Consider the following 27,013-nt stretch of genomic DNA (forward strand, 5'->3'; position numbering starts at 1 on the left):
CCGAGGCTCACTTCCCCAGTGTGTCGGGTCCCTGAGTACTCAGGATTGGCCTGTGGAAAGGCCTGGGATGCCCCCACAAAGCAGGCGAGACCACCCTGCCCTGTGTAGCCTCCTAGCCTGGGGCAGCTCCATCCACCACCCACCCACCCACCCACCCCTACAGACAGCACAAAGCCCACTTGCTCAGCTCCATCCCATCCCTTTCAGGATGAGAACCCAATACTTCCCAAGTTGGGGATACAGTTGTCCACCTTCAGCGGAGCTGAGACTGGTAAGATGCCTCTTCACTAGGCGGCACCCTTGACCAGAATCTCCCATGACCCGCAGATGCCAGGCCTACCTGTCCCCCAATCTATGCTCTGGAACAGCAGGACAGGTGAGAGTCACAAGCTAGCCTGTCCTTTTAGTACCAGCCATACACTGCAAACCTGTTTCCCCCAGTGCAGAACCGGGGGGTGGGGGGGGGGAGCAGGGCAAGGCAGTGGAGGGCCAGGCCAGGGGGGCTCTAGAAAGCCCAGGCTGGGTGAGGCTCAGTTGGTCTGTTCACGAGTCCAGCTCCTCAGCCCATTTAGCAAACTCTAAACCCCTCTTTAGGTGGTGGAGGCTTGGGCCCACACATAACCCTCACCTTGGCTGCACCCAGCTATCTGGCCGCTACCCCATTGTGGGTCCTGCCCACCCCAGCTGTCTTCTCTGCATCCTCCCACCCTCCAGAGAGGATCCAAGGCCCACTGATGACAGAGGACTCATCTGGCTGCCCCAGAAGCTGCCGCTGGCAAGGAGGCAGGGTAATTGGTATCGTGGGCTGCGAGTGCAGGAAATGAGCGGCCGCAGCCGGCACGGAGCGGGAAGCTACTCAGTGTCACCGGCCTTATCTAGGAACAGGCTGCCCAATTACAGGACCGTGCCCGCTACGCCAAGCAGCTGCCAGCTCCTCTGCTGACCCTTCCCGGTGCCCTTGCTGTATCACCAGGTTGGGGCATCTGCTGCCCCCCTCCAGAGGTCTGGGGCAACTCTCCAGGGAAGGCTTGACCGACACTGCCCCCTCCCAGGTGTGCAGCCACAGGTGTCCTCTGAAGCCAGCAGGAACAGGTCACCCTGTTCACATGCCTGCTCAGCTCTCCCAGCAGCTGAAAGAAAGGACTGATAATAATTTTGTGCGTGGACAACACTCCGGCATCTATCTGGGAAATGCAGTCGCTGGGGGCTGCGATAGGGTGTCATATATTAGGAAAATAGGACTGTAATGGGTTTTCAATTGTACATAACGCAGCCAGTATTACAAGATTACACTGTGTGGTACTTGGTGGCTCACAGATGGCTAAGGGACGCAAGTCCCAGAAGTGCTGGGCCTCGGGTGTGGCTGGACGGGAGCCGGGAACTGAGTGGTAGCCAGTGCCGAGCTACAGCCCAGACTGGCCGGTGCTGTGATTTAGGGTCGGCTCCGTCAGTTCAAATCCTGTGATTTCTCCCATATATGCTCTGGTTTCCACATCTGTACAGGAGGGGTGCACCCACCTGACAATAGGATTGTGAGAATTAGCTGAGCTGTACAGAACACGTGCTAAAAAAAAAAAAAAAATCATGGTCCCTGTCCTCCTGATCTTTGTCATACCCTACTTTATGGGGGACAGAAGGGCAAAGTGGAGCCCGAAGACCTTGTAACCACTCTTTCTGAACTTGACTTCCCAGGAGACACAAGCCCTGGGCTTTGCGTCCTGACTGAGTATGAAGCCAGATGGTCTCGGGGGTCCCCCCTCCCTCTTCTGTACAAAGAGCCACGGTGACCTGTTCAGCTTATGGAGTGCTGATATGTCTTCTTGTTGCCCAGCTCCCTTCCCAGCCAGGGTTTTCTGAGGGCTAGGACCGGCCTGGCATTCTATGTCCCACGTAAGCATGGCACCATGCCACTTACTTCCACGAGTTTTCGTTTTACCTGGGCAGGTGTGGCTGCTCCAAGCAGGAACTGTGCATGCACAGGGCAGACAAGAGGAATGCCATCCCACAGCCCGCTTACCTGCTCTTAGACTGCTGTCTCCACCCCTGAATTCAGCACCCAGCCAAGCTTACCCCTTTCTCCTAACCCTATAAGCTAGAGACCAGCTATAGGCCTAGGGTAGCCTTGGATTGAGGGTATGTCTCAGTGGTCTATCCTTAGCACCACAAGAGAAAACAAGCCATTCGGTGGCTCAGAGCCCCACCAGGAGCCATCTGAAGCTTAAATGCTAGAGTCACACTTTGGTGATTTGTGGGTGGCCATGTTACAGCTGGCCTATAAGGTCACAGGACAGAGGTCAAAGGCTGAACTTAGGCTGAGTGAGAAGGAGTGTCCTTCCAGAATGTCTGCCAGGTAGAGACCAACCAGCCCAGAGCCTGGGGCCTTAAGTCTGACCCGTATAGCAGTGGAGGAAACTGTGGGGGACGCCTTACTTGCGTGCATAGTTTACACTACCCACCCCACACCACAGAGCCCCAGGATTGACACGGCACCCCTTCTGGGTTCTCAGCTGTCCCTGGTGAGTGCCAACCAGAGCTGTCTGGGATCACCCAGACTCTGGCCCTCTGGGGCATGGGGTTGGAGTGCGTTAGGGATGGGACTGGCCACCCACCTGGGCCCTGAGCTGCCACCTCCAGATGGAGCACTGGGCTCTGTCTATCCATCCTTCTGTCCCTCTAGCCATCCTTCTGTCCCTCTCTAGCGGAGCCTCCTGTTCCTACAGCTGCTCCCAGTCCTCACCAGCCTTATCCCACAGACAGCCTGGTGAGGACGTGGGTGTGAATTTCCAGGAGAAGGGAGGCCCTCCCTGTCAGTACAGCAAAGAATCCTAGCAGGGCAAGAGGCTGTGGGGCGGGGCCATGGAGCTCAGGGGAGAGGCCCAGGCAGGTGGGGACCCGGCTGGTTTGCCCCAGTGACAAGGGAGCAGCATGTGCTGAGACCCAACCCCCCAGCCCCATATTGCAGCAGGGGCTGACTTAGTCTGGATCCCACTCTCAGCTCCCTGCCAACCCATCCCGCAGCCAGCACCAATCCGACAAATGGTGCTCCAGTTCCAGAGACACTCTGGGGACCAGAGGCCTGGGCCGGAGGTCTGACAGCAGATCCCTCATCAGAGCCCCAGAGGGCCCTGCATGCACAGCTTTTAGCAAATGCCAGCATGGCCTTGGTCCCACCCTGCTATGCCAGTCTGCTTTAGTGACCCTGGGGGACAGTGGCATATTCAACAGCTACTAGCCAGGACTGGTACTAAGAGCTGTATTCCACGGAGGCCTGAGCATCCCCGTTCTCTCTCTGCCCAGGGGAAATGGAAGCAGTGTGGAGGAGCCAGGCATCCAACTGGCGCTCCATCTGTGACCATCATCTGTCCATGTGTCCATCCACATACAGATGGGTGCTGATAGTTTAATGAGCCAGGCCTTGAGAATGGAAGCCAGGGAGGAGGCTTTTGCAGAGCTCGCTGCCTCGTGAGGGTGAAGGAGACAATGGACAGCCAAAATTTCATATGCCCAGTGCCCTAGCCCCCGCTCCCCTTAGCCCCATGGGGCCCGGAGCTGCTGAGCCAGAAGCTGTCCCTCTCCCACTCACCAGACTCCTGACCTGTGCAACATGCCTGAATGTGTGAGTGTGTGTGGGGTGCCTGCTTGATGAAGGGCAACTCCACCCACCCAGAACCCAGCTGCTTCCAGCTGGTATTTAAAGAGATGTCCCAGAGTGACTGGCACTTATCCCACCCACCCTGCTGCGTCCCTCTCAAGGTAAATCAAAGGCAGAGCTGCCAACTACCCTTCCCCCACACCCACACACACACTGCCCCCGAGGGGGCCTCAGTCAGACGGGGCTGCACTCAGAACACACCAGTCCGTGTGATGCTGGCCCTGGCCGGGGGAAGCAGGGAAGCCTCCCTCGAGGAAGGGTGAGCACAGGAGCCGAAAGGGAAAGAGGGGACCGGGGCATTCCGTGTGGCTGGTTGTTTTTCGGGGTGTGGAGAGTCACGGCTGGCACGTGATAAGCACACAGTCTCCCACTAAGCAACGTCTTCAGGTGAGGAAGGGCTCTCACCTCTTTTAACAGGCGATACTAGAAGGCCCCTAGAAACGGGCTAGGCAGTGCCACCCAAGGTGGCAGCCACCTAAGAGGACAGAAGATGGGTGACAAAGGCAGGGAGGCGCAGGTGACAAGCAAGGAACAAGAGTTCAGAGTGGCATCAAGAGAGAGGGGCTGGCCTTCTCTGAGAGTCGGCAGGCGCGATTCTCTCTCCCCAAGGAATGCTGGACCCATTTAACACACGAGGAAACTGAGGCCCAGAAACTGGGGCTGGCACTGGTGTAGACAGGGCCCACCAGCTGACTGCATCCTGCCACGCGCCTTAAGCACTGAGGAGATTAAAAGGGGTGAGGGCTGCTGACAGCATGTTCCGGGGAGCCCCACCCCCACCCTGTTGATATTTACTGGAAGCGCAGCTTGGATTTATAGAACTTGTGTTTCAGAGAGCCCAGCGCCTCGTCGGCGCAGGCCAGCGCTTGCTGTCCTGGGGGAGGGACGCATCCTGCCTTCGCAAACTTGTTAATAATCCTCCTTGTCAGGCAGTTCCTCCTCTGTCTAACCTAAATCTCTCCTGTCATGGCTTGAGCCAACTGTCTCTGCCACGGCTTAGTGCATCCTGGAGCGGAGCGGGCTCTGATCTGTCCTCTGCCCCCCTGGGAGACATAAAGACATCTCTGAGGAGGTAAGGTGGCCTTCTTTCCCGGCCCAGGGTCCCTCCTTCAGCAGCGGCATCCCCCTCCCTGGTCCTGGCTAGTCGTGGGCTCCCCGGTCCTTGTGGGAAGACTCAGAAGGATGGAGGAGCTGGGTTTCCTATCCCCATTCACAGGCACTGATTTTTACCTCTAGAAAGCAGGCCTCACTTCCCAAACCTGAACTCACTGGAGAACAGTCCACCAGGGCTCAGGCCCACAGAGCAGGGTGCTCCTCAGCCCACAGAGCAGGGTGCTCCTCAGGCCCACAGAGCAGAGTGCTCCTCAGGCCCACAGAGCAGGGTGCCCCACGGAGCGCCTGGCACAGAGGGAATGCTGGGCGTTCTGCTGGAGGGAAGCCGACTGTGCCCGCAGAGGTGGGTGGAAGGGAACAGAGATAGGAACACAGTCCTGTATCTCAGCTCCGCCACAGAACCCAGGTGACCTTGAACAAAACTCCTCTCCTCTACTGGCAGGCAAGGGGCTCCGGTTGCCTTGGCCACAGGGTCACAGGCCTCTGTCCCTGGGGGCTGGAAGTAGCCCGGGGCCTAGACGCCCCAGAGCAAGGACAAGAGGCCCTCACTTCCCTAGGCGGTTGCTCCTGCTGAGGACCCCACTGAGCAAGCAGCTGTATAGAGTTCCCAGCTCCCTCTTGCTCCCAGCTCCAGCTCCAGGCATTTGAGCCAAAGTGTTTGGGCTGCACTTAACCCTGCAGCCCCAGTCTCCCCTTGACTCCCCAACCCAGGCCTGGGTTCCTGGCCACGCTCCATGGGGAATACGGCCATCCCTGGCCAATCTGACGCTGTGCTTCAAACACTCCAAGAAGGCTTGGCCTAGCAGCTGCCTCCCAACCCAGACCTTCAAGAAAGCACAAGTGCTGCAGCTCCTCACTCCCACCCCGTCCGCAGAGTCTGGCCCGGGGAATCTGCTTCATTAAAGGCACTAATTAATTGGCTTAATTAAAAGGGTAACCTCAAAGCCAGCAGATCTCCTTCTTGATGAGCATCAGACTGAATGAAGAAGCCAGAGTTGAATAGGTGCGTGGCACCCACTCCTGGCCTACCACACCCTCCTGGGCCCACAAGCCCAGCCTCAGCGCCTGGTGTCTTGGAAGCCCCCCTTGACTCCCTGCAGCACTGCTCAGCTCCAGCTAGGAGCCCAGAACAAAAGCACAGTAACGGAACCCAGAACAGGCAGGTTGCAGCCAATAACACTTAACAGGCCAGGAGGGACTGCCAACTGCCGCAGGGAGCCAGGGCTAGCCTCACGGTGCCTGTCTGGCAGGCAGCTGGGCTGAGCTGTGGTAAGCTCCAGTAGGAAAACTGCTGGTGCTGTAGCAGGACCCCATGGGGAGCAGAGAAGGACCTTTGGACCCCGAGCTTCCATTATCTCTGGAGTCAAAAGAACTGAGCTCCCATCTCAGCTCTACCCCAGGAGCTGGAAGTTCCTGTGGCAAGCTTGCCCTCTCCCAGTTCCCCATACACAAAATACCTGCCAGGGATATCAAGCGCATTCCCTTTCCAAGTAGAGCCTTCCAGGCTCAGCAGGAGACAGAGCTGGGATTGATTAGTCATGCCTGCCAAGGGTGATGGCTAAGAAGTATAGGCTTGTGTACCATTCTCATTCGGCCCATTCTGCCAGGCCCAAAAAGGCTAAGCCTGCCGTCAACTGAACTTTTCCTACTGTCACCGAGAATCATTCTCACAGTACCTCAAGCCTTTACAAAGACTCAGCTCGGTTTCTTTTCTAGACAGCACTCCCTTGAGCTTTCTGTCCACTTTCAAGAGAACTAAGCATTCCCAATTTAAAACCGAGGTTCTGAGCTGGGCACATGTAATCCTAACATTTGGAAGGTAGAGAATCAGAGTTCAAGGCTATCTTCTGCTGTTAAGGTCAAGGCCAGCCTGGGACTCCATGAGAAAAGAGAGACAGGCAGAAAGAGAGAGACTGTGACCTGAGGCCATGGAGTCACTGCTCTGAGTCCACCCTCAGGGGAAAAAAGGGAGTGGGGGGGCGCGGGGGGTGGGGTGGGTGGGGTGGTGGTGTTCCTCTAAGAGATCTGTAGCGGTAGAGACCTTCTTCCTCCCCTAAATGTCACCCCAACTACAGCCCCCTTCTCTGACCCGGACAGCTTCCCCAATAAGTGGCAATGGTTGAAAGAGTCCACACAGTGCCCAGGGACCACTAGTGGTCACTCTGCCTCTCTCACGGCCCCCCAAAGGGGAAAGACCAGACCTCAAGTTGAGACAGGGTGACTTACAGTATCCAGAGGAGCTCAGCCAGCTCCCCTTGGGGGTGATCTGGACAGAAGTCAGAGGGCATCCCAAGGGCCTGAGCCCGCTGCTGGCCTATCTGATGGAGCAGCCTTGGGCAGTCTGGCCCCTGCTGTGAGTGGCCTGGGCCAGGACTCCACTGTCAGCCTGCGGCTTCTCCATGCTGAGCCCACAGCGAGGCGCAAGGCCGCCTGTCAGACCCCGACAGGTTTTGTCTCTGCACAAGCAGCTGTCGGCCAGCTCGACAGCTCTGCCACCCAGGAGAGGTTCCAGCAAGGGCCCGCCCTGCGCTGATGAGACTCCATCAGCCGCTGCCCTGGGGAGGGCGGGGCCACAGGGCTGCTATCACTGCAGCTGCAGGCTGCCAGTGAGGAAACCGCCGTGGAACCTCTGTAAAGCACGGCCAGCCGTGGGTATAGAGGCCCCAGGACTCGGAGGGTGGGCCTTGGGTCAGGACCCGGCCTGCCTCTCCACAGGAACCTGTGTTTCCCATCAGAGCCCTCAGGGGCTGATCTAGCAGAACCTAGCATCATGTGGGGCATGGAATGCAGTTAGGAAACATCCAGCCTGGATAATGATCAACACTGCGTGGCCCTCCTCAGCCAGGTCCACACCAGGTGATCACGGGAACAGGAGCACTGATCTAGTCAGGAAGAGGAAGGGCCAGGGCCGGAATCCAGGCACTGGGTAGTCACTACTGTCACATGAAGGCTGCATGATGCCCATCCACCCAGGCCCACACACATCGGGCACACGGAGCAGAATCCTGTGCTGAGTTTGCACAGCTGCCCATCAGAGGCCTGAACACACCCACAAAGGCCAGGGAGAACACTAGATCCGGACGCCAGATCTGGGCCCCAACCGGTCCTCTTAGTGGCCAAGTCCTCAGGTCCCTGCTGCTGAAAGCAAGCTGACAGTCTTCACCCACCTCCTGAGGTTGGAATCCGAGAAGGAAGAGAAGAGGCCGAGTGCCAGGGTGGGAAGGGGCCCCAGAGCCTGCACCTCTCTGCCCAAGAGCTCACCTCCCCACCTTCAGGAGGAGCCCCAGAAGGAGCAGGCCCCCTCGTCTACACTCAGTGTAAGAGGCTGCTCACTATTCACGTCAGTACCATTAACTATGTATAATACGGCATCCAGACTGGGCAGGCTGAGAGGGGTTCTCTGCCCAAGCATCGTGAGGGAGGTTTGGCCTCTTCCCTCAGAGTGTGGGGTCTCCTGTGGAAGAGACGAGGGGCCTGCAGGGAGAGAGCTAGGGCACAGTTCAGCCAGGCCACGGCCTTTTCTGCGGAGGACTTCACCCGTGGGTCTCATGCAAGCGCAGCACTTATTTCATAGATGGGGAAACTGATCCTGGTCAGGGTAAGAAGGCATGCTTGCTTGCTGCACACCATACACCAGGCCCCTAAACTGTCTGTCTGCCCCTATGAGTCCCAAACTACTCTGGCATTAGCCTGCCCAAATTCTACCCTGAAGGCCTTGGGAGTCCTAGGCCAGCCCCTGTCTATCCAGCCGCTGACTACACAGTGGGTTCTGAAGGCCCTTCCAAGAGTACCCTGGAGGAGGCTGAGTCCTCAGTCTTCCCTAGGCTCCCTGGGACTCCATAATTCCCTCCATCCCCCACCCAGTGCCTCACTCACAAAGTTCAGACAAGATACCACAACCCCGAAGGCTCAACACACAATCTGCCCACCACTCACATATTTCAGACAGGGAGACAGACACCCGGACCCATTCCTGAACAGGAGCATCAGAAGTTCAAATTCTAGGACACATGAGACCCTGTCTCAAAAAAATGAGGGGGTGCAGTTCAAGACCCAGGCCGGGCGGTGGTGGCGCACACCTTTAATCCCAGCACTATGGCGGCAGAGACAGGAGGATCTCTGTGAGTTCAAGGCCAGCCTGGCCCACAGAACTAGTTCCAGGCCAGCCATAGCTACACAGAGAAACCCTGTCTCGAAAAACCAAGGAATAGGGACCCAGGTTCAGGCTTCAGGCTTGGGGTCCTATGAGTTGGGTGAGCTTCCTAACCTGAGGGCTCTCAGTTTTCTCATCTCCAAATGAGCAGAGGGGCAGCATCCAACTGTCAGGGCTGCTCTGGGGGAATCAGGAAAAAAAAAACAGCATAAACCGCCTTCCAGAACCACACCGGAAGCAGCACCCTGGCACAGCAGCAAGCCCATCCTTACCTTCACCGCCACAGTTACCGCTGTCATTACCATTCCACCCGCCATATGGCCCCCATCCCCTCCCCTGCCAAGTCTGGACTCTGCCTCCATGACCGGATCTGTGAACGAGGTGCTCCTGGGTCCCTGCCTGGTAACTCAGAGCACACCCGTCCCAGACCTAGGGCAGATCCAGGGCAGGAGGTCCCCAGCCTCCCACAGATAAGGGCTCACGTCCTGTTGACCTCTCGGGTCAGGGCAGGGGCAACATGCTGGCACAAAGGCTGAGCTGTCTGTGCCTCTGGCCTGGCAGCTGCCTGGGGCCAGCCCTTTGGCCACAAAGGGCCCTTTGAGCAGCTGCTGGCAGGAGCAGTGCTCTCCTTGAAGGCCCCCGGCTCTCACAAGCCCTGTCTGTCTGGAAGTCCATCGGCCCGGGAGACAGCTGCCGTGGGGGCAGGGTCCAGGTCCTGCCCTGCTCCTGGGCACAGTGTCGCCCCAGCATCCTCAGCTTCATCCTAGGATGCCCAGCCAAGGCAGGCGCTTGATCTCAGGCCGGCAGGACAGGACTTGGTCCCCACTAGGAATCAATAACCACAGACCTCCGCACAGGCACAGGAAGTCGCCGCAGGGTTGGGGCTCTGCCTTCCTGCTTCCCTTCCTGTTCTTGGCCTCAGTTTTCCTACCTGTAAAATGGAGCCTCCAAGAATACTAGGCCACGTCAGAGACTAAAAAGACCGTCACTTAATATCCCACATAGGACAACTCAAGTAACAAGATCTCAGAGAATGCCAGCCCAGCCGCTCCCCCACCACAGTGACAGAAGGTGAAAATGGCGTAGGAAAGGACCCCAAGGCAGGGACCAGAAGGTGAAAATGGTGTAGGAAAGGACCCCAAGGCAGGGACCTGACGTGTCCCCGGCACTACATCAGAACGCTGGAGGACCTTGGCCAGGTGACAGAACCCTTGGTCTCAGTTTTCTCCTCTATAAAATGGGTTAATGGGGTATTGTGGCTCACAGCTATAATTCAAGTACTCAAAAAGATTGCCATGAATTCTAGGCCAGACTAGGCTCCGGAGTAAGCTCCAGGTCAGCCTGGGCTAGAGTCAGACCCTGTCTCCAAACAACAAAACAAACGCCTACAAGATAACTCAAAGGGTGAGGGCACTTGTTAAGTGAGCCTGCCGAGCTGCGTTCAATCTCTGGAAGCCATGTAAATGTGGGCAGAGAGCCAGCTCCACAAAGGTGTCTTCTGAACTCCACATACATTCCATGGTGCACACACACACACACACACACACACACACACACACACACACACACACTTAAAAAAATAATTAAATAGCCAGGTGGTGGAGGAGCATGCCTTTAAATTCAGCACTTGGGAGAAGTAGGCAGATCTCTAAGTTCAAGGCCAGCTTGGTCTACAGAGTGAGTTCCAAGACAGCCAGAGCTACACAGAGAAACTCCTGTCTCCAGAAACCATAAAATAATAATAATAATGATAATAACAATAAATTAAAGGGAGCAGTGTATAGATGAGCTAATGAACGTCAGATTCAATGCCACAGGAGCCAGAGGAGGGGGAATGAGGAGGGACTGAGTAAACCAGACACTGAAAGTGAGGCCTGCCAAAGTGCTGGAGGGAGGGGGCAAGAAATCTAATTTCACATGGATCAGTCAGGTAGGGCTTCCTGCAGGAGGTGTCCTATGTGGCTGGCTGTGGCGGGGAGCACAGTTGAAGACTGGTAGGTGACAGTCATACTTGAGGGGAGATGCAGGAAGGAGAAGACCGTGGGGTCAGCCTGGGCAGGCCTAAAAGGCCAGGCTCAAGGTTTTGGACTCAGTTCCAGAGGAAGTAGGGAGCTACTAATGGTCTCAGAGCCAGCAAGTAACTGGATTGAATTAAGACATTTTAAAAACATCTGGAGGAGAAGGGCAGGGATGAACAGCAATCTGCAGGGCACTCAGGCCTTCCTGATACTAAAGTCCAGCCAGGCCCTGCCAAGAGTGTGGGAAGGTGACTGGGGCCAGAGGGGGGCCTTGGTCCCACCCCTACCCCTCCCCACACACCCAGCATGCCTGGCAGCCCCAGGGGACTGCCACACCCAGTACAGGGAGCACCTTGGGCCTAGGTCTACCCATCCTTGTGCGTTCACCTCTGTGAGCCTGCTTCCTCAGCTGTCAGAAGGGGAGGGCATGGGGGTCAGCTGCCTTAGAGCCTTTACCCAGCTTGGCGTGCTTTCTTGTGATTTGATTTTGAGGTCATGGGGATGGAACCCAGGGCCTCACCCAACCGAACACTGTACACTGATCCCACCCCCACCCCCCACTCCAGCCTGATAGTAAGTCACAAAGTATACGGTTCTGTAGGAACCTGGGCTCGGCTTCCTCTCTGTGGCGAGGAGTACTGAGGAGGAAAGGAAGGTGCGCCTTTGGGGACCAAAGGCCGGAGCCCCGCTGAGGAAAATGACTCATACCACACCCCCAACCTGGCTGCTGTGCCTCCCCAGGTTTTACAGATGCTGGATTAGGTGAGAATGCGGTACATGGGCCACGGAGCCACTGCAGCTCACAGGAAGTGCTCGGCAAGGCCGGCACCACTACTATTGTTTGTTAGCTTTGGATTCCACCCCACCACGCACAGAGGGCTGCCTGAATTTTGGTCCTCAGTAATGCTCTGGCGCGTACTGCACAGCCACACTTCCGGCTAGCTATGGGGTTATGCGGCTCCTGCGACTCTGATCCAGAGACCCTAGTCTGTCCCCCCAAAAGCCAATATGGCTGCCACTGTCCAGCCCCTACGTCTGATCCCCAGGAGAGGCAGAACGAAGCTCCCAGAAGCCCCAAAGGCCACAGCTGTGGATTAGCTTGCCAACAGCGAGGGCCCTAGCGCCATCCCAAGATTCAGCTCCACCGCCCTGCTGTGCCCATTCAGCTTTACCTCAGTGGAGCCCGGCTCCCCTACTCTGGAACTAGGTCCCCAAGAGATCTAGCAGGCAGGGTGAGTGTGGTGCACCCCCACGAGAGCTGCCCAGCAGCCCAGCTTGGGCTGCAGAAACTGGCGGAGTAAATAATGACATTTCCCCCTCTGCTTCTCGCTCTTCGCCCCTTTCCCTTCCACAAATAAATTATCAACATGCCCAGGTCCCGGCGGAGCGGAGCGTATCGCAGGGAACAATGAAAAAGCTTTTAATAGGATTCCAGGAGCTGCAGCCACTCGCTCACCACCCCGATGGAGACCGCTCTGTGACCGCGGGCCACCGGCGCTCTCCCAGCACCCTTGCTGCCCAGCTCCTCCCCAGGGCATCAGTAGTGGCACAGCCCAGCTGAGCCGCCCTGCTGACGTCACAGGCAGAGTGGACACGCCACCCGCCTTGGCCCCAGGTCTGCTCTCCTCTCATGATCACACCTCGGGCTGTCCCCACACTCCTCTCCTTTGTGAGGTTAAAGGTGTGTTAAATGACGCCATCACCCGTGGGGACACACAGTGGGGCCTCAGAGGAGAACCTGAAGAGGGTAGACACAAGACTCAGTTGCCAGAGGAAACTGCCCTGAAGCTCTCTCTGGGCATGGACCCCACCTTGGCAGCACAGGTCTGTCAAAGAAGGAAGATAAGCCGGGCGGTGGCGGCGCACGCCTTTAATCCCAGCACTCGGGAGGCAGAGGCAGGCGGATCTCTGTGAGTTCGAGGCCAGCCTGGTCTACCAAGTGAGTTCCAGGAAAGGCGCAAAGCTATACAAAGAAACCCTGTCTCGAAAAAACCAAAAAAAAAAAAAAAAAAAAAAAAGAAGGAAGATAAGCCGGGCGGTGGCGGCGCACGCCTTTAATCCCAGCACTGGGGAGGCAGAGGCAGGTGGGTCTCTGTGAGATCGAGGCCAGCCTGGGCTACAGAGTGAGTTCCAGGACAGTCAGTACTGTTAAACAGAGAAACCCTGTCTTAAACAAACAAAAAGGAGGGAAAATAGAGAGACCTTGGTGTCTCAGTGTGCGCCTCAGTCTCCCCACCTGTCCTTGTAAAGGACCCAGACAGAGACCAGGTACCTCTCAATAAACAAAACTGCGGTCTCTCTGCCTCTCCGTCGCCCTGCACAATTAACTTTACTGCTTTGAGCCTTAATTTACCCCCAGGGTACTGTCATTCCATCGTATATTGAAGGGAAATGAGCATGTGCCGTGAGCTGTCATACACTGGCTGTGTGACCTTGGTCTGGTCACTTTCTCTGCCTGAGCCCCGGTTTTCTCCTCTGTAAAATGGGACAGTTGTAAAGCCTGCTGAGGGTCTACACCAGAGTCTCTCAGTGTGGTGCTTCGGGGTTACACAATGTGTACAGTAAGCCCTCAGCGACAGTAGCTTGCCAGGACCCAGCACTTAGGAGATACCCAATAGGCCCAGCAGGGTCTTCTGGCCTAATCCCAGGGAGCCATGCCCAGCAGAAGGTGACATGAACTTCATACCCTGCTTCTCACAAACTGGCTCTATCCCCTGCTACCTCCTCTTCGTCATGACTGAGTCCCATCCCTCTGCTGTGTGCCACCTCTGGGTGCCAGGCCCCAGCAGCTCAGCAAATGCCCCACGGACTCACCTACTGGGGATGGTGGGGTATTGTGGAGACAGCAGTCTAGTTCCCTGGAGGCTAGGGAGCCGCAGGCAGGGCAGTGTCCTGGCACTGCACCCCGCATGGTCTGGCCTGTCCTGAGTTCAGGAGCCTCTGGTTTCCATGTTCTCCAACAGGCCCACAACATACGATCTTTGTACCGACCCCAAATGTGTGCCTGGTTGTCCCATTTTATTGGTGTGAAAGACTAAGGCATAGAGATAGGAAGTAGGGTATCCAGGGCACTCAGCTGACTGGTAACAGGCAGGATTCGAACCCAAGACCAGCACTGTAACTCCACTCCCTGGCTGTGTGGAGTAGACCCTTCCATGTAGCCTTGAACAGTGCTTGTCTTTGCTCTGTCTCAGTCTCTCTCCTCAGCAGGAAGCAAGCAGAAAAGCTTCTCAGGCCAGGGTGTCCTGGAAGTCAAGGTGTGGTTCTGCCCAGACCCTCACTACCCCAAGCCTGAGGGGTAGTCTGAGTTCTCACAGTCACAGAGCTGACGGCAGCACGGGGACCCTTGGAGGCATTGTTGTCCAGATGCAGTGGGGAAACTGAGGCTGAGAATATGGGGGTTTGCGTCACCTGCCTGCCTGTGAGTTGGATTGTGGTCTTTGTGGTACAACCTCAGTGAAGAGGGAAAGGCTCTCAAGACCCCTGCCAGGGCCCCGCTCACCGCTCTGTGGGCACACAGCCCCGCCTGCTGCCCACGAGACCACCCACTTGCTTTCTGGAGTCTCTTAGGCTGTTTCAAGAGCCCCACTCTGGCATCTTGTTTCTTTGTTTTCAACCCCAACCCAGTGACAGGCCCAAGGCATAAAGACGGTCACTCTCCAGGGCCAAGGCTGCACAGTAAAGGCCGGGGTGGGGGGTGGGAGGATGGGGGGGGGCAGCAGCTGCTGGCAGGTGAGAGTGAGGGCGGTTCACTCCTCAGAGCTGGTTCTGGCCGGCTCAGGGAAAACAGAGAGGTACGCGCCTGTGTATGCAAGAGTGCATATAACGGCAAGTGTGATCATTCGAGAAACCTAAGCCTGGACATACCTGTCTTGTGTTCCAGAGCTGGCCTGGGGGCTGGGACTTGACCAGACTCCACCCACCAGCCACTGGCCTGAGAAAAGAAGCAAGGGAGGGTCCCCACTACTCCCCACCCCAGAGCAGTGGGGGTGGACCACTGCATCCCACCCTATGCCTTAACTAGACTGGGTAACTTCAGTTCAGCTACACTACCATGATCCTCCGCAACTGCCATACCCCTGGGGTAGGATGCTCACCTACCTAAAGTCACATTTCCTTAAATCCAAACTAGGTCTCCCAGGTCTGACCATAGGCTGCAGCTAGACAGAGCCCCACATGTGACCTAGGACCCAAGGCCATGTGTCCTTTGGGCAGGTCAGTCTGGTGGCATGCTCTGAACTCACCACAGGCAGGTTGGACCTTCTATGATAGCCACACACAGCCTTGCATAGAACCTGAGAGCCAGCAGTGAATGTGACAGCCAGGACCCTGCATCATCCCCCACCTTTGCACAGGCCCTGCCTGAGGTCAGGTAGTCTCAGCCTCTGTCCCCTGCTCCTCCAGGCAGCCCTTGGAACACTGCCCCCAGGAAAAGCCCATCCTGGCGCCAGCACCCTGCAGCAGTTCCAGACGTCACTGGTGGGGGAGGGGAGGGGAGGGGCTGTGGGGCACAGGTGCTACAGGAGCAATTTGCTTCTGTAGATAAATGGTGTTTCCCCGAAGTCACCCCCTTTCTCTTCTCTCCTTCTCTTGCTCTTGTGAGCGATCCCCCTTTTTTCCTTTTTTCTTTTCTTTTTTTTTTTTTTTTACAGTTTGCTAAATCTGTTGTAATCTGGTGCCAACGATTAATTCAGGCAGAAGGAGGGAAAAGGGAGTGGGGAAAAAAATACCACCCACCACAGGAGCAGCCTCTCCAGCCACACGGGCAGGAGCAGCCTCTCCAGCCACACGGGCAGGAGCAGCCAGGGCTAGTGTTTCATGACCCCAGCCTCACTCCAAAGCTCCCCCACCTCCCCGCCCCTCACCACAAAGCCTGATGCATCTGGGCCCCCAGCCACAGATGCCTGGGTTCTGTGCTCTGCCTGGGAGGCAGTGTCCCCTAGTGGTTAGCTGAGCCCTGCACAGCTAAGGCCTGCTACCTCAGAAAATCTCCTCTCCGCTGCCTTCCCCCTTGGCCGGCACCCCAACTCTGCCTCTCGGTCCAGCTCCCCTTCCTAGAATCCCCTCTATCACTAGCGGCCTTAACTCCCTATCATGGCCACTGCCCTTGTCACGAGTAAACCCAGCAAGTCCTGCAAATGAATACACAGCTCTCAGGGAACCCATCAGGCCGAAGCCCGGAATGGACCAGCCTGGGGATCCCCCAGACAGGGAGATCAAGACAAGTCCTCATCGCCAGCCCCTTGCAAACACCTGAGGTCACCTGCCACGGGGTCTCAAGGTAGCCCTGCCCTTTTGCCCATAAATCCCTCATTCCCGTCATTCCTGGTGACTCTAGCCCACCCTTCCTATCCTCCCTCAGACACACCCTCCCCAGAAGCCTCCTCCACACAAGCCTTCCAGGTCCGTGGGGGCGTGACTGAGGTCTGGCCCCACACTTCACTACCAGCTAGCCCAGGAGTACTGGGTTTTGTTACCATGGTTGTTTTGAGTCAGGGTCTCGCTGTGTAGTCCTGGCTGACCTTGAACTATGTACCTACCCCATGCTGCCTGGGATTTTCTGAAATCCTCCTGACTCAGCCTCCCGAATGCTAGGATTAGAGACATGTGGCATCATGCCCAGCTGCAGGACTGCCTTGTTTGTTTGTTTGTTTTTTAGAGAAGTCTCTCTCTCTGCAGCTCTGGCTGTCCTGAAACTAGCTATGTAGACCAGGCTGGCCTCCAGCTCACAGAGATCTCCCTGCCTCCACCTCCCGAGTGCTGGGACAGGGCTGCTTTTGTTCTGGACTCTTGTCCCAGAGCCTAAGGCTATGCCTGGCTAGTCAGTCTTAATTCTCCTGAATGTATGAATGAATGAATGAATGAATAAATGAATGAATGAACGAACGAACGAACAAGCAAGCTGGAAAGAAGGGAATAAGACTGAGGAACAGGGGTGTCTGTCTCAACCTCCCTTCCTCGGGACATCTTCGAAGTTCTCTCCCTCAGCCTCTACAGAGTGAGAACACAGCACACGCAAACCTCACAGTGAGAGCCCCAGAGCCAGGGCTGTGATGAATCCATCAAAGTATTCCACAAAGCAAGTGGAAGTCCCAGAATCCTGACATCATCTGCAGAGTGACTAACCCTGGGGAGCAGCTAGGCTCTGGGGGCCACAGGCAAGTGGCGGTAAACAGAATCTGCCCGGCACAGAGGCAAACACAGGGACAGGCATCCAGGAGCCTCTGTGGTCCAGCTGCTGCCATGGAACACTAGGCCAGCTGGGGACGGGGACGGTGGAGGTGCTGATCTTTCCCTGGCCCACCCTGACCAATCAGTCTGCCAAGCCCTCAACAGTGCATGGTGACCCCACCCTATGGCAAATGGCTGAATGCAGCTGCCCGGGCCCAGGACAGAGTCAGAACTGACTAGACAATCTGGGTTCTAGGGGAGGTCTGCCCGGACACAGACACACAGAGTGTCAGGCATCGAGAGCAACAGCCAGGCCTGAGGCTCACACTACCCATACCCTTCCAGAGCCCTGTGCTCTCTCTGCTGGGAGGCTAGGACTAGCAACGTCTCCCTACCGGTCCATGAGGCCTTAGGACCCTCAGGCAGGCCTCCACCCTCACATACCACACGAGGGCCTGAACTTGAAACTCTTCCTGTGGCTCGTGGGTCTCCCCACTGTTCCTTGGACTAGGAGGTACTGGTGGAGAAAGCCCCTGCCAACAAGGGGCACTGGTGACTGTGGTGGTGGACCCGGTAGACCTGCCTGCTTCAGAAGCCCTCAGGAAGCTAGCTGGGAGCACAGGCCAGCAAAGGGAGGGGTAGACCACAGGGGATCCATGTTACTAGGCAAGACCTCTGCCGGACACTTGCAAATTTCACCTCACGGTGGGGGCCCTGAACTAGGCTCTGCCACTGCCCCGCCTCTTGGCTGAGGGAACCCAGGCCCACGGGAGGCAGGCTTGCTGAAGGCCAGCTGGCTAGGCAAAGGAGTCCTCCTCCCCAGGAACCACCTAGGTCCTCAGGACCCTGAGCCAGCATCCCAGGGTTCCAGGAACATAATCAACTGGTATGACAAGATGTTTGATGTCATTTCCAGATCCTGGGATGAGCCAGCCCGGCAGGGCACCTCCTGGCACAACCCCTGGCAAACCCTATCTCCAAGATCAGGCCACTCTGCAGTCCTGACTAAGGTGCTGAGACTCAGCTGGGAAGGGGCGGCCAACAGGTCACCAAACCCTAACGGGTATTCAGCAAAGCTCCTGCCCAGCTCCCTGCCACTGTGGCTACCTGTGTGCCACCTGCCTGCACAGGAAGGTGGCTGTGCCCAGCTATCCCCAGAGGCTGGTCATCACCACCCCCCTGCACCAAAGCATCTACCTTTGTGTTGTTATTTTCAAGACAGGGTTTCTCTGTGGAGCCCTGGCTGTCCTGGAACTCAGAGATCCACCTGCCTCTGCCTCCTGAGTGCTGGGATTAAAGGCGAGGCAGGCACCACCATGCCTAGCTAAGCAGCTACTTCTTGACACTGGGCCTCTCCAGGCAGGCACCCAGCTCAAGGCCTGCTTCTCTATCCCGCAGGCACCTGAGGAGTCAGGTCCGCCTTGGGGCTCCAGTCCCCCCCTCACTAACTTTACACTAACATCACTTTTCCAGTCTTTGTGTGTGTGTGCCGTCCTCCCCTACGCCCTCATCCTCAGAGGCATGATGCCCATCCCTCCTCACAGGTCATGGCTCTACCCTCCTTGACAAGCAGGTTCGCAGAAGGGAGGCTGCAGGCCTGGGCATATATACAGCAAGTAGCATCGGCTGGGCCACTAGGTCTCAGTCCACCCAGAGCTGAGTCTCCAGGCCAAAACCCGGCCTGCACAGCCTGGGCAGCAGGGGAAATGACGAAGAGTCAGGCCTCCTGATCTACACCCCCTTTAAACAACCCGAGTGGATCTCCCAGGAGCTTCCTAGGGACTCTGAGGGAGACAGTTGCTAAGGACCAGCATGTAGCTGGATGGAGGAATCTGACCCCTTAACCTTCCAATATCTCTACAGATACCTACTCTGCCCTTACAGACCCCTGAGCCCAAGAGCAGAACCATTCAAGACTTGTAGCAAATGCACATGCATTTTACAGAGTACAGTCCCTGTCCCCCAACTAAGGCCCAGGAAGTAGTTATGGTGGGCCATTTATAGCAGGAAAGAAAAACTGAGCCACACAGAGGGAGAGGGACTTGCAAGCAATGTGTTGTGGAGTATGGATGCCTGGGTCCCAGTAGCTACAAGGACTGAGCCTACGTGAAGTCAGGTCTGCCATCATCTGCGTGTGGGCTGCGAGCCTAGCCTGCCTGACTTCCACTCTGCTGGGGAGGTTCTGCCTGTAATCTTTCTGAGAACCGAGGTGGGGTGTACATACCTAGTTTCTCCACTCCCCAGCCCCCCCTCCCCAACACACACACTCAAAAAGTCTGTCTCACCTCCCTCCTGACCTATAGTCCCCTTCAGTCTCAGCTTCTCCTGCACCTCAGACCTCCCAGAGACCCTCACAGCCAACCCAGATAGGCAGCATCTCGTCCCAGGCACTGGCCCTGGCAGCCTGGGCCATTTCCATTTTAAACCTTCGGAGGAAGCCCTGAGCAGTCGCCCACGGCAGGCACCAGCTGACAGGTGATGTTTGTGCCTCTCCTCCTGGTGCTGGCAGGAAGACACGCAGTTGGCTTTCAACTCTAGAAACCTGAGCCTGGAGCCCCTGTGTGCGGCCGCCTTCCCGGTGCTGGCAGGGAGGGGAGCCCCAGCCCACACCCCTCTGCCAGGAGCGTCAGGGGTCCTGGGCCCTGCTTTGCGTACACTCCCCCTCCTACCCAGACAGCCTCCCCCAACTCCTAAGATACCTAGGGGTGGGAAAGGGTGGGGCTGATCTCCATCCTCCAAAGGATGCAAGGGCGGAGATGAGGCAAGGCTGGACCTTGTCACCCCTCACCTCTGTTCCCGTGCCTTGGCTTTATTTATTCACATCAGACCTCTCATTTGAGCCTCCTGGGCCTGGCATACCCCAGCTGAGCTGTGTTCTCTCTCAACCACACGCCCCGGGAGAGCCTGGAAGCCCTCCCGGGGCCCCAGGAAGCCTGGGGCAGCTCCCTGATGTCGCCGCTTCACAACTTTGTCCTCCTCAGAGAGCTCTGATCTACCACGGCTCCCTGCAGCTGGGCAACAACGCTCCCCAGCCTTCCGCCTCTGGGCCTCGGATCCCCACGAGGAGGGGCGTGCTCGCGGTCTGTTGCCTCCTTGTCTAGGAGCTTGGGGGTGGGGGACCCTGTGTGCGCCCCCAGTCCGTTAGTCCCTCCGTTCCACCTTTGCAGCCGCCAGGTGCACAGCCTCAGCCCCCGCCGGCACTGGGCTGCCAGTCCACAGCGCGCGCAGGGAGGGAAGTTGGAGGCTGCCTATGCCCCCCTTGAAGTCGTTTTAAAAATAAAACCTCGCTCTAACCGTGACTCACGCGGCTAGTGGGGACGGGAACGCGGCGCCGGGGCCGGCCGACTGCCCTCGCCGCACGAGCCCCTCACCCTCCTTTTCCCGAGTGTGGGGCAGGAGCTGGGACTGACCTGTTCAGCCCGGCGCCCCCCGCGGGCCCGGCCGCCATCCCCCGGGCGCAGCCAGGGCTCGGCTCTGGGCTGCAAGCGAGCCCCCGCCCTTTCCAGCCTCCGCTCCGGGGAGCGGAGCCGCGGGCCGCGAACCCCGCGCCTCCCCGCGGCGGAGCCAGCACCACCCGCGCTGGGCTATCGACTCCCGACCCCCCTACACCCCGAATCCCAAAGGCTGCACGTCTCCCGCCACACCGGACCGATTCGGGCGACGCGATCCGGCCGGATGCGTGCAGCACGGCCCCCGCCCCGCGCGCCCCAGCACCCCGTCCCGACCCCCGGCCCGCGCAGCTTGCCTTACCTGCGCAGCGGCCGGGGAGGCGGGTCTCCTCGGGAAACTTTGCGGCGACGGCTGGAGCCTCAGGGGTTATTCCAAGGAGCGGGCGGGAGCCCTAGCCGGAGGGCACCCAGGGGGGCCTGGGAGAGGAGCCCCCGGTGCGCGTCGGAGCTCTGTGGCGGGCCCGGGGCGCGGGGCGCGCGGCGGCGCATCTGCCCGGCGGAGCGGCGGGAGGAGTGCGCGGGGTGGCGCCCGGCGGCGGGGTGCGTGTGCCCGGGCGGGTGCGCTCGGCAAGGCGAGGGCAGCGGCGGCGGCGGCGAGCAGGGCGCGAGGAAGCAGGCTGTGCGGCCGCCTCTCCCCTCGCGGCGGCGGCGGCGGCGGCGGCGGCGGCGGGGCTGTGCGTGCAGCGCGGAGCGGGGAGGGCGGGAGCGGAGAGGGAGGCGGCGGGCGGGGAGGAGGCGGCGGGGGCGGGGGCGCCGCGCTGCGCACTGGCCGGCGGGACCCGGCGCGGGAGGCTGCGCCGCCGCGCGGGGACTCTGGCCCAGCCCGGGAGAAACGGCGTCCGCGCGTTCCCCTCCTCCTAGCCTCCGCTAAAATGTCTGGGGTGGGGGGCGGGGGAAGACGAGTTGGGGAGCTGGTCCCCCCCTAGGGACTAGGGGGAGGGAGGCTCTCAACACACCAACCTCCAGGGCGGGAGGGAGGGTGGCGAGAAAAAGGGGTTCTGGTTCAGGTACCTCCTCCCCCCACATCGATCCTCTCAGCACCCACTCATTCATCTATCTATATTCATTCATTCTTCCGTCCACTAGAGCATTCATTCACAAACAGAACCCACCGCCTGCTCTGCGTGCCCAGGTAACCCCATTCCTCCCTGCCAGGTGCCCCTTCCAGGCTCGCTTGCAGCCCGCCTGCACAGGCCCTCTCTAAACCCTTTGCTTTTCTCCGGGCAGGACCCCACCCTGATATGTAGGAGGGCAGGTCGGGTCAGATGCCAGCACCCCTCTTCCCCACTCCAGAGGCTGACCTTTGAACAACTTAGGTAACCTCTCTAAACCTGAGTCTAAAACGGGAGCCTTGGCCACTGGACTCCTGGGGAGTTGAGGAGACCTGCGACAGGAAGGTGGTTGGGACCAGAGCTGGCACACATTAGGATCTCAGAGAAAGTTGTTGTGGGGGCCCTGGGGGCCCTCGGGGTGGATGGACCACAGCAGGGATTTCCCACGCGTAGCAGTGGGAACACTAACTTCTCTCACTGCCCAGCCTCACCTACCTGGTGCAGACCTTGTCACCTGGTGACAGAATTGGGTGGTCCCTTCCAGACTTAGTTTTCCTCTTTGGCGCCAGCTGCTCAGAGTGAGTCCCTAACTGCTTAGATCACATGTGCGGTTTCCCCCACAGCTCCGGGGCCCATCCCTATTCCTCCCTCATCAGTGTGGGGGCCCCTCTGAACAGACCACTCCAACATCTTCTACCCCACCCCCATCCCAACTCCAGAGCCTCATCACAAGTCCCGCCCAACCTGCGCTTTGTTACCTTCCAAGGCTCCCTCGGGATGCCCACCATCACCCCCGAGGGAGGGTGTGCTCTCTGCCTCCTTGCTCTCCTGATCCTCTTCCCAGGGCTGCCTGGGGCCTGGGGGAGGGCTGCCACCTCCGAGCCCTCCCCCAGCTCTGTCTTTGCCCTCCCCACCTCTCCTCTTCACCTCCCAGCTCCCCTTGCGCCTTCCTGGGTTTGTACTCAATTCACTGAGCAGCTATTTTTTCCTCCCAGTTTTTATTTATCGCCCAAACAGCATTATACCAACAATAAAGGAAGGGGAAAAAAAATCACCCACAATGCCACCTCCCTGTGGCGTCAACAGCCAGCCTCCCTTCCCCTGCTCGCTTCCAGGCTTGTCCAGGCACAAAGCTGGCTATAATTTTCACAGACCCCCCAGATGGACTCGAGGGCCCCAGGGCTCCATCTCCATCAGTGTCACTTAGCATGTGGCTCAGGAACTCTGCGTGTCCGCCCCTTTACCTCCCCGCCACCCCATGCCGGGCACCAGGCTGGCGCCAAGCAAGCACTTGGCCTTGTCCCGGGGTGGAGTGTACGGATGGAGCTTGACTTGACACATCACACTTGAATATCAAAATATCACCATCATAATTGCGGCTTTAATGGCTGTGTGATGCTCCTCCCGGCTGACGGACTGTAACTCGCAGAGTGACATCTCCTGTACCACAATTCAGGGAATACTGGGGGAAGTCCACTGTGCTGGGTTCCGTCTGGGACACCAGGGAGACCATTATGGACCAGGTTGCACTGGACAAAAAGCTGGGATTCCACAAAGGCTGCCCAGCACATAGTCAAGGCTGGGCAAGAGCTACCTGAAACAGGCGTCTGTCTCCACATGACCCCAGGGACTAGGGCCCAGTCAGCTGGGACACCAGACGGCTTCCTGGGTGGGGCAGTGCTTGTTGTCCTAGGTTTGACAGGGGGAGTGGAGGGGGTCTGGGGGGGGGCAGGAGAAAGGTTCCAGATCAGGTGTAGCTGGAGCCCATTGCAGCCAGGAGTGCCATACTGGGAGTGCCTGAGTGCCACTGAGCAAGATCTTGGCTGGAGCTGGGGATCCGAGTCAGAGGGACCGTGATGAGGAGGTTGATGGCAGCCAGGCCTGGTGTGCAGGGTCTTGGACATATGGACTGTGTAGGAACTTCATCCTGAGAGAAGTCAGGCTTCAACCAAAGACAGTGAGACTGTCAGCTGAGATCAGGAAATACAGTTTGTTCACTCAGCAGACCCTGGCGGATCACACTGCGTGCTACAGGCGACAGGAGAACACAGGACCATGGCAACGGGTGGCGTGTCCTGTGAGCTGGGCCCCAGTGGGAGGCTCTGGACACTGAGGGCAGTGCCAGTCACCCAGTAACACTTTGTGGCTTCAACCTTGAGCTCGCCAAGCCCCAGTCCCCCGACTCTGAGGGAGGCAATAGCCAGAGCAATGTCCTGCAGCTCAGAGTGGGCCCTCCCACTGGGCAGCAAGGTCAGCCTGGCCCTGCCTGCAGCCTTCCCCCCACACCCCCCACACCCCCACCCCCAGGCTCACAGCCACCACCTCCCCTCTCAGGGGGATGTGGCCTCTGTTTGCCACCTCACAGCCAGTGACCCTCAGCACTGTCCCTTCCTCCCAGCTCCGCCTCCAGTTTCTGATGCTAATGTGACAATCTGGAAAGGTCCTGGGATGCACTGTGGAGATAACGGGACTTGGCAATATTAGACCGTTGTCGGCCAAGGCTGGGCCAGTCTTAGCCTCTCGTAGGTTCTGGGGTGGGGAAGGGTAGGATCTCCTTCGATGCCCACTTCACACAGCATCACTAGGGACCTTCACTCTGGGGATTCCAGACCATGATCACTGGCTACCTGACCTCTCTGAACTCCAGTAATGCCCAGGGCATTCTGGGACATTTCCATGGGTGTGTGAGCACATGGGCTGGGGGTGGCAGAGCTGTGCACACTGCTTCAGGAACACCTGGTTGGCACACCAGCCCTCACCTTCAAGCAACACTTCTGGTCCGAGTCCCAGCTCTACTGTGCTTGCTCCGGGCTGCCATTCTGCACTGAGAATTCCTGTAGGTAGGACACAGAGGGTCGAGGCCTCTCACAGAAGGCAAGGTAGGGGCCTAAGGGTAGCACGTGAGTCTCAGGTCAGTGCCTCAGAAAGCAAGACCTTCAGCCTAAGGTAAGGCCCTAGAGAGAGATGCAGGAGCAGCCAGGGAAGGAGCAAAGCCCGGTAGGCTGAGGCAAGCAACTCCCGAAGACAGGGACCGGGGCAAGGGGACCTCGAGGAAGGGTCAGGCCAGAGGTGGGGGCTGGCCAGGATCTACCTACTAAGCTGGCTTCAATGCTGGCCTGCCTGATCCCCCCTGTACCCTGGGACAAGGGCCCCACTTCTCTCTCTCCCTTCCCTGCCCAAGTGACCCACCTGCAGACCAGAGCCTGGCCATCCTGTCCACTGAGTCCCTGCCCCCTTTCTCCTTCCTTGTTGGGACTATAAGTAAATGCCATGGTCTGGGTAATTTATAAAGAAAAAGGTTTACAGCTGGGCAGCGGTGGCACACACCTTTAATCCCAGGAGGCAGAGGCAGGCGGATCTCTGTGAGTTCGAGGCCAGCCTGGTCTACAGAGCGAGATCCAGGACAGGCACCAAAACTACAGAGAGAAACCCTGTCTCAACAAAACAAAACAAAACAAAAATAAATAAATAATAAAAAATAAATTTAAATAAATAAAGCTCAAACTAAGGCTGTCCTTGAACTTCTGGAACTCCTGCTCCACCTCCTGACCACCGGGATTGCAGGTGTGTCACCATGTCTTGTTTCTGTGGTGCGGGATGGAGCTCAGGGCTCCGAGCCTGCTAGGGAAGCACTCTGCCAACGGAGCCGCCTCCTGAGCCTCCACAAAGTCTTAGAGGAAAAGTACTAGAGCAGTAGTGTTTATTTATTATATGTGTGTGGGTTTGAGTGAGGCGGCGGGGGCGGGGGGTGTCAGAGGACAACCTCCAAGAGTTAGTCCTCTCCTTCCACCATGTGGGCTCCAGGGTTGAACTCAGGTCATCAGCGCCCTTACCCACTGAGCAGCTTGCTGGCTCCAGAAGTCTATTCTTGTGTTTCTCTGTGTGACATGTTCTGCGACTGCCTTTCCTGACCCCACTTTTCAGCTTTTAGACAGCTCTCTCACCTATTAGAAGCTAGGTAGCTGATGATATCATTGACATGCCTTCCTCCTGGATCATAATAAATTATCCGCAGGTGCCATGGTGATTTAGGTTCGGGGCCTCTGGACTCTGGGATGGGTATCTTGGGAGTGCTTGCCCCTCTTTCCCCTGGCCATGAGCCCTTTGAAGGCAGAGCTGGGAGCCCAGTGTGATCCCACAAGTTTTCAGGCCTGCCCATCCATCGGGACAGCACTGTCTGCTGATGCTAAATGAATGGGTGATCATCAGGCTGAGCCAATCCAGGCAGCAGTGGCCATGGTGTTCCAAGGCCAACTTTAATCAGAAGACCGGGAACTACTTAGAATGACCGTTCCAAAGACTAAAGTGTCCAGACCCCAGCTCAACTAGCAGGAGTGTGCAGGGCGGGGTCTTGGTGTGTATAAGGACACACACCAAGGATGCGGGTGAGAGAGAAAACATTCCAGGAAGTATCAGAAACCAGGCTTGGAATAGAGACAGCGTTCATCCCCGGCAGCCTCTCCAAAAGGACCAGGACTGAGGCTGCCATTCCCAAACCTCTCACCTCCCCCACCCCACCCCACCCCACCCCACCCCGTCATGGGAGCCCCTTTCCCTCCCTCTGAGTGACATTACCTCCCTCCAAGTCTTTCACTCAGGGCTGCTTCCTCCTCCCAGCCGTTATTCCCAGCAAAGGACAGGCTTTTCATGGTGATTTAAACCTCCTTTGCCTCCGCCATCATTCACCTGTTACGCATCCGAGTCCAGCACAGAAATCGGAGCTGTGGCTCAGAGAGCGGCATGTCCGAAGGGACCAGCGTGTGTCCGAACCAGGGTTAGATGGGGCTGGGGCTGGTGGATGGGGGCTGCGGCACAGACACAGATAACGGAGGAGGTGAGGCCCGAGGTGCAGGCCTAAGCAGAGGCCATGCCTCCCGGTCAGCCGGTCGGGAAGAGGATAAGTGGTAGCTAATGGGGGGTGGGGGAGGGGCTGCCATGTGAGAGAGATGAGGGTGGGACCCCAAGACAGAGTGAGCCTGAGGGCTGCCCTGGATCACCCCGGGGGAGGAGAGAAAGTAGGCTAGTGATGTTAGTGTTTGGGCCCTGCACTCCAAAGACTTCAGGTGGGGCCCCAGCCTGTGGTGATGTCCTTCCCTGTCACAGTGTCTCTCTAGCCTCTGTGGCGGAGGTTTGGTGCTCTCTGCTCCTCCTCACGTGCCTCCTCTACCTCCTGCCCCCGTCAGAGTGGCTTTGTGGGCTTCCGAAGGCCCCGCACCTAGCTAAGCTATTGGGGCTCAAGACAGACCTGCAACTCAGAACTCCAGAGGCTAACCCCCAGTCCCCGGGTCCCCTCTGCAGGTCGTGGCACCAGGGGTCAACTGAAGCCACTACGGGAGGAGGCCTGGGAGGGACTGGGAGTCTGAGGATTCCTGTTGGGAGCCCGGGGTCTCCTCCCAGAGCTCTGC

General features: G+C 57.9%; 2 protein-coding genes across 3 annotated transcripts in view; one reads left to right on the forward strand and one right to left on the reverse strand.

Annotated features, from left to right (window-relative positions):
* Positions 1-21,086, reverse strand: part of Flrt1 (fibronectin leucine rich transmembrane protein 1) — a 75,333-nt gene extending 54,247 nt beyond the window's left edge. Inside the window, exon 1 of the mRNA XM_006980739.4 lies at positions 20,858-21,086. The gene's annotated coding sequence lies outside the window, so the exon portion shown is untranslated. The remainder of the gene's footprint in view (positions 1-20,857) is intronic.
* Positions 1-27,013, forward strand: part of Macrod1 (mono-ADP ribosylhydrolase 1) — a 145,211-nt gene that overhangs the window by 92,839 nt on the left and 25,359 nt on the right. The window lies entirely within an intron of this gene.

The sequence above is a fragment of the Peromyscus maniculatus genome, chromosome 1, assembly GCF_049852395.1.
Source record: "Peromyscus maniculatus bairdii isolate BWxNUB_F1_BW_parent chromosome 1, HU_Pman_BW_mat_3.1, whole genome shotgun sequence".
NCBI lineage: Eukaryota > Metazoa > Chordata > Mammalia > Rodentia > Cricetidae > Peromyscus > Peromyscus maniculatus.